The 7,954-nt window shown below is 31.4% G+C and overlaps 1 protein-coding gene across 5 annotated transcripts in view; it reads left to right on the top strand.

Moving 5' to 3' along the window:
• The window catches only part of LOC139427122 (flavin-containing monooxygenase 5-like), a 47,301-nt gene that overhangs the window by 30,748 nt on the left and 8,599 nt on the right, over positions 1 to 7,954 (top strand). For 2 of the 5 annotated variants that reach the window (XM_071187822.1, XM_071187821.1), the window contains exon 2: positions 3,146 to 3,265. The exons of 1 other annotated variant lie outside the window; for it this stretch is intronic. The gene's annotated coding sequence lies outside the window, so the exon portion shown is untranslated. Of the gene's footprint in view, positions 1 to 1,596; positions 2,021 to 3,131; positions 3,266 to 7,954 lie in introns of those variants that run through there. 2 more of the 5 variants (XM_071187824.1, XM_071187823.1) reach the window with 2 other exon arrangements.

The following is a 7,954-nucleotide window of genomic DNA, read 5'->3' as shown; positions in this document are numbered from 1 at the left end:
AATTTGATGAGCCCTAGATGGAGAAAGTTTGGCGCAAATTAAGGGTTGTCTCAATTTCAACAACGGAGATGTTTCTCTTCTAACTCCCGCGCTGAAATGAACTCTGCGTCCCAGGAGGTGGAGCCAAGTCTCAACTTCTGGTGAACGAACTATACAATGTTTCCGTTGCCAAGGATATGGACATTCTCAGCGAACGTGCACAGAGAAACCAAAATGTATGAAATGTGTCGAAGGGCATTTTTCGTTTCAGTGCACGAAGAGCAGAGAAACACCAGCCACCTGCTGCAATTGCGGAAAGAACCACACCTCGAACTTCTCTGGGTGCGAGGCCCGCCCCAACAGAAAGAAAACAACTGCCCGAACTCCTGCAACTTCAGCTCACCGTCTAGTGACTCTCATGAAAGAACTGCAAGAGCTCATGAAAGATCAGGATGTGCTTAACCTTCTACAAACTCTACTAAAGGGGTCTTTCCAGTGATGATCTCTTCTTTCCTGCAATGACTCACCACTATAAGGACTTATTTTCTTCAACATCATAGTACATAAGAACTATTTCGACTTATTTACCTTATGACTCAACACTTTCCACGAATCGGTTAGTGGCGCTTTGTGCCAAAAGCCGAGATCTCCCGTATTCACATCACATCACATCCCTTCAAGGAGGGAGAGCTCTTAAAAAACGAGGAATCAGTTTCGCTTCTCACCTCCATTCTCAGGGGAAAACCCCCTGAACTCTGATGATTTCTATACACAACAAAGACTCTCAACTTCCAGTTCAAGCTGCCTACATCATAATTCCTACGAAATATCTCTGACCCCACTCATCCCTTATTGACACTCATAATTAGGTGGAAATGTAGATAGCCCTACGAGCTAGAGGCATTGAAAAACTAAATTTAAATCAGTAAACCATTAAATCAGTAAGGAGGGTTGTTGTGCAGCGTCTGAGACTTCGTACCGATATTCCGTTTCTACCCGGTGACGCCCACCTGCAGTATGAGATGTTTACAATCGAAAGTTTAAGTTTTAATTGTTCTTTTTATAACAACTTTTAAATGTTTTTTAACGAATAACCGCTTAATTGGAGTTTGTGAGTTTCCTAATGGTTTGTTATCTTTCACTATTAAAGAGGATCTTTCATTGCCATATTGTTTCATTTGACGTCTTACATTCCCATCACCGAAACATATACAATCCCTTTTAAAAGTGAAGAACAGATAAACAGAAAGTGCAGAAAGACTAATAGAAGGGCAGCGAAAATTAAAAATGTTGAAAAATACTTCCAAAGAAACGATAGGAATCGAACCCGCTACCTTAACATTTTAAAACGTTTTATGGGAGGACAATATCACGCATTCACGAATGCAACAAGAACGGTAGGTAGGGACTTTATTTATGTCGCACTAGAGCTGCACAATGAGCTATAGGCGACTGTCTGGGAAACATCCCTTAGGATGATCAGAAGGCATGCAACAGCAATTTTCATCCTCTGCAGAGGGGATTCATCCCCTGCTTCATGAAACACCCTGGGGTGACTCTGGCCACGAGGAATTTTATATTTTATAACCGTCGTTGAACAGCCGATCCATTTTAGCTTTTACGACTACCAATGTTGGTGCCATTGTCTTGTAATTTTGAATCAAAGCTAGAAAACAAGGGAACTCTTGGATCAAGTATTGAGAGAAATTTTGCCTCAGTGGGGGACTTTTTGAAGGAACTAAACCATATTTGCTTTACCATATTTGCTAAACCATATTTGCTTGAGAAGAAAACCACAAAAACCTTCCACGGTTAGCCTGACTACAAGGGGACTATAACCCATGATCTGTTTATCTTTGAGTTATATTTTACCTTAGCATTGTGATGGTGCGAACCAGATGCGGAATTTGTATTGACCAGTGAATTCCTGGGATCCAGTCGCTGGGATTCGTACCCGGGTTACCTCATTGGGAGGTGACGCACTTTATACTAAGAAATCTAAGTTCACAAGCGAAATTGAAATTTTATGTATATAAATAATGTATGTGATACCTAATGAATAGCTTCATGTTATTGTTTCCATATTTATGAATTATATACAAGCTATATAACTTTTGAAATAGGTGCAGAATTGTTATTTTGACTAAAATGTTAAAATATATTACGATATCAAATATCTCGAATCATCGAATCGAATTTTTAGTATCCCCCTTCGAGTTTGTGATATCGAGGTCTGACTGTGATTTTTAGCAAATTTTTTGTGTTTACCGAATTTTGCATTAAAATGAAGATTTTTATCAAGTTTGAATTCATGTAACACATTGTATTGAATGATATTAATGAGCATTTTTTAATAAAAAACAGCAAAAACTATTTTTTACCAGTATGGAATCATTTCTTCAAAGTCAAGGTTGGCAAAAAGTAAAATTATCAATATTATTTTTGAAGCGAAGAAATTTTAGATATTTTCTTAATATTGAAAAATTTAATGTTTCAATGTTTGCCTTAACAAGGGAGACATTTTAGAAGAATGTCTACAAAGCGTGAGTAGTTTAATTACGAAATGTCAAATTTAAAGTGGTTATCTAGGAAGATAAACTATATAGAAAATATTTTTACTTTTTGAGGAAAACTTGAAGGATGATTAACGAGTATACAAACAAACAATTCATAATAAATTACGTTAATGTGAAAAAGTTATTTTGAGTTTAAACTTATTATTTCATTTGAATAAAAGCTAAATTAAATACAAAATTAATGCAAAAATTGCAAAAATATAAATAAAGAAGATGGGAATTTTATCAATTATTGCGGGGCGGAGTGACTAATAGTTGCCAAATGAAACGTAGTCCACGGGCCATACATTTTACTGGGAAAACGCAGTTTTCAGCTCGAAGAAATATTCAATAATATCAGAAAAATTTTCTAAATTCCCTTTACCATATAAAAAGAATCTCATAAAAGCTATCACTGAAATCAGCATTCATTATTAATAACCCAATATATTTTTACTCAAAATGAGCAAAAAAAGATTATCAAAACACGATTTTCCTCCATTATTAAAATGCGCCAATTTTAATACTGTGCTGTTAATTATCATATGTAACCAAAGTTCCTTTTTTTTATTTGACAAGTAAATATTTTTTGATCAGATATTTCGTTTCAGAGATAAACTGCTTCCGATAAAGGAAAAAATTATATTATCTTTGGTTTAGAGTTTCCAGTGCAAATCTTTCTTTGATTAAAGTTATACAGACATAACTCACTCCTATTGAAAAGCTATTTGGTAAGTCAGATTTTTCAATGCACATATAATGTTACTTTATCATTTCAGTTTTTTTATATTCTATTTTAACTGCTCTTTAGCATAACACATATTTATTTATTTTACTTATTTTTATTAAACTCTTAAGAGAAGCCGAAAGATGGGGTAACTTTGTGCATGATAAATGTTGTTTTTATAATAAACTGCGGAACCATCTCTCGACTTTTAAAGGTTCTCTAAGCTGTCACTCTACGTGGTGCTCCTTTAAAAATGATTAGGAACTCCCGATTTTCCCCTAAATTGTTGATATAAATATATTTTCACTTTAGAATTTTATTCCTAAAAAGACAGAACATAATATATTTTTCTATTCTGCTTTTCTTCAATCTTCTAATTTTCATATTTTTTATCAAACATTAGTGGCCCTTAGAAGTCAGGAATTTTGCGTTTAAAAGCTCCACATAAGTAATCATCAAAAACTGTTTAAAAATGAAACTTAATTTCAAAGAATTCTTACATTCTATACTCGGAAGTTTATTTCGCAATTGTCATAAAACAAAAAATAACAGGAAGAATTATAAGAAACTCGAGAATTTATATCGAGTCCTAATGTTAAAACAATTAAAAAATCTTCTTATAAAAGCTGACAGTTAGGCGAAATGTACGAGGGGAAATATGAATTTGACGTTAACCTTTGGGAGAGGAGTATCGAAGGGAATAATGCTAGTAAATTTTACAGGGAAAATTATAAAAATATCCCTAGATTAATTCATGTAATTATTAATATCGATTCCCCTTGTTAAAACAATTAAAAACAATTTCTTTTTAATAAAAGCTGACAGTTAGACAAAAAGAACGAGGGGAAATATGAATTTGTCGTTAACCTTTGGGAGAGGAGTATCGAAGCTAATAATGCTAGCAAATTTTACGGAGAGAATTATTAAAATCTCCCTAGATTAATTTATGTAATTATTAATATCTATTCCCCTTGTTAAAACAATTAAAAACAATTTTGAGTGAAACTGACAGTTAGACAAAAAGAACGAGGGAAAACATGAATTTGTCGTTAACCTTAGGGAGATGAGTATCGAAGGTAATAGTGCTAGTAAATTTCAAAGTAAAATTTTCGACAAAAAAAGGCATTTATTAAATTATATTAAAATTAAATGCTATATAGTATTATATTATAAAAGCTGTTTTCAAAGTTTTTTATTAGAAGCGAATAGATTAGAAAACGATGTTATTCTATAAGGTTCGTGATCATACCCAGGGCTAAAGAGCTCGCCTCGCCTACACGATCGTAACCGCTAAGTGATCGCTGATGAGATCGCTTCGTGTCTTTATTTATTTAAGTTTCCTAATCTGAAAAATATGTTTGGTATTTTTTTCTTACATTTGAAAAGCATTATTTTGCGTTATTAAAAAAGATGCAATTAAATAACATACATACTCAATATTGCTGAGACATAAGCAATTATTTTTTATTGACTCAGTAGATGTCCTAAGTATCAAATGAAATACATGTCAATTTTAAATCTTATTTAATTTTTCATGTTTAATATATCATTGTTTTTCGGAAATTAATTCGAAGTTCTATTTGGAAAAGAATTATTATTTAAAAAAATAACATCTAAAATATCTAAAAAGTGTTTAAAAAATAATTCTACCAACGGATTTTGGATGGTCTGCTGTTAAACATTGCATCCGGCTCCCTGCTTACTCTCCTACATATAATTTTGTTGTAGTCCTCTATATCTTTTATTATTTCGCTATCTATTTTGAGTTGTTCATTTAAAATTCTGTCATTACAATCATATTTTCGTGAAACCCCTTTTTACACCTCATAAACCACTAAGAGTTCACAAAGCACCGGTTAGAAAAAGAATGATTAATAGATAAGTGCAATCTATGCAATGCTACACAAAAACAAATATTTTCGCTCATACAGGTTTTTATATCGGTTATACTACAACAAACATACATTAACTCTAAATACATGAGTAGCAGTAATTACGTATGAGTTTATTAATAAATTAAGCTATTCATTTCCTTTTTATAAAAGTTATTTTTCAACAAAAAACATGCAAATGTTAGGCCATTAATGTTAACACAGTTAACTATATTAAAAAAAAGTTATAGTCAACAGTTAAACCAGTCTCGTGCAAAATAGTTTTGGTACTAAAACCATTTAAACCATTGGTACCAATCAAAATTGCTGCTATTCATGCAATTAGAATCGATATTTATGTAACCAATGTTATTAGGGTGAACTCTGTTGCGATTTAGTTTTTATTAGTCATAGGAAAAACATTTTGTTTCCCACCCGGCATTTCGCAAAATTAAAGATGCAATTGTCTGAATTGTAAATAATAAATGTTAAAAAGTAATGAAATATTAAATTTTAATATGTGAGACTTTAAAAGCTATATGTAAGACCCAGGTAGCAGAATTTAAGAAGTGAATCTAGAGCATTATCTTCATTAATACAAATTTGTGTGACCTCAGCGTAGTCAGATAAAACAGTATTATTGTAAAAATTCAGCTTAAATTGAAATACATTCAGCAAAAGCATCGAATATAAAGTCCTCAAAAATATACATGAAAACCTTTTATAGTTTAAATTTACGTTTAATTGTATGGAATAATATTAAAAAATTAAATAAATTCCTTAACTGTTAAATCTGAAATCAAGAAACAGAAAAAAAGAATTGCTACCTTTTGTTCTTCGAGGTGTTCTCTCGATTCAGCTCTTTAATTTTTATTAGAAACAAATTTAGCTTAGATAGCGAAATAAGAATTATTTTCACTCAGCAAAAGTCTATTAATGGAAACCTAAAAAGTTTTTTTATGCTGTTTACGTGTAAGCCTTCTAACCTTTAAACGAGATCTGTGACAATTCTACACACATTACCCTAATCCAAAACCTTGGAAAACAACCTTCTATATTAAAACCTGAAAATCGAAGTTGTCTTAGGGTTTTCAAGAGTGAATAAAATCCATGAACAAAACTTGTCTTAAGATGAAAAAAAATTTAAATCTAAGTAATTATAAGGTTTTGTTCGTAACGTCTTGTATGCTCAGCTACCTAAGTAATAATCCCTTTAAGATGTAAGATTTGCAATATTTTTGTTTTTTTGAAAAAAGATTTTTAGTACAAACATTTTCATGGCAATAAAAAGATAATTCCGATACAAGGTTGCCGTTAGATTACATGTTTTCTGGGTAGAGATGTTTTAAAAAAGTGACTTATCTACTTCCCTCATTTGTTTGTTAGCTTGAAAAAATTTATAAAAAATTATTTGCATATACTGCAATAATCTGCAGCGCTCGCTGCCGTTTTCAAGAGTTTTTGCTCCCGAGCATGGGATCATAGCCAGGGGATGAGATGAGTGTTTTAAACATATTATCCTAAACTCTACGCAAAGTAATTTTTTCAATAAAAATACTTTTTTAATAAAAAAAATTTTTTTTTCAAATAAAACCTTACTAAAATATTTTTGAATTAATTTCCAAAAACGCAAGCAAACGATATTTTATCAATAAAAAATTAAATAAAAAAGTCGCATTCGAACTTGCGACATCTCTGCAGTTTTAATACAGTGCTTTTGCTTGATATTTGGTTTCTCAGTTTTCAGCAATAATCATATTTTTGAGAGTATATTTATTTGAAAGCATATTTATAATCACCGCAGAATGATGCATATTAATATTTAAAAAAAATCAAAATGATATTCTTGAGTAAAAAACTTGAACAATTAATAAAGAATATTTGGCGGAAAGCATAAATCGAAATTGAATTGATAAAGTGGTCATATTGATGGTGTCGCGGCGAAATAATCGCGTTGGCGTAGTGATCATGCCGGTGAAATGATCACTACCAGCAAAATGAGTAATACGTGAAATGATCGTGTAGGGAAATGAGCTTTCGACGACACGATCATATAATCGTATCAGATGATCGTGTCGTCGAAATGATCGAATTACCGAAACGAGCTGGAGGTGAAGCGATCTTATTAGTCTATTAATGAAATGAATGTTGGCAATATGAGCCAAACCTCTCTATAATTCAAATATTTCAGCCAGATACACATTTCAGGTAATGAAGGTCATACTGTAGATGCATATTTATATTTCGAGTTTTGAAAAAATGTGATTATCTTCTAGCGATAGAGATGACATTGGAATTGCATGGAGAAAAAATAATAAAATAATTTTTAAACTAGTATAAATAACATGGGGGGGTGGATAAGAAAAATAAAAGGATTATTCATTTGTGGATGTAGGGTAATTTTTCTTTCATTGATGAGAATTAAAGTGTGTCAATAACTAATTGCGTCATCCCTTTGTTTCTTCAAAATTAAGTTGATAATAAAAACATTGTTTTTTAGGTTATCTAATCTTGCATTACAATTGTGCATTAATTGGTTAAATCATTGGCTGCATACATCAAAAAGTTTTTATCATTACTAATTTTATCATAGATATAAATTGTATATAATTGTCTCAAAATAAAGATAAAACAAAGGAAAAGTACAGACAAAACAAAAAAATCAGAAAAGTACAGTTCTCTAGGGAAGAAAAAAAATAATAAAAAAATAACAAGCAACTGGGGGAAAAAAAGGATAAAATTTTTTAAAAATTCCGGAAAATAAAAGATATAATCTCTTCATCAGCCCACAGGTTTATATCTGCAAATAAATATATATATAT

The sequence above is a fragment of the Parasteatoda tepidariorum genome, chromosome X1, assembly GCF_043381705.1.
Source record: "Parasteatoda tepidariorum isolate YZ-2023 chromosome X1, CAS_Ptep_4.0, whole genome shotgun sequence".
NCBI classification, from domain to species: Eukaryota; Metazoa; Arthropoda; class Arachnida; order Araneae; family Theridiidae; genus Parasteatoda; species Parasteatoda tepidariorum.
This window is presented reverse-complemented; position numbering and strand designations above follow the sequence as displayed.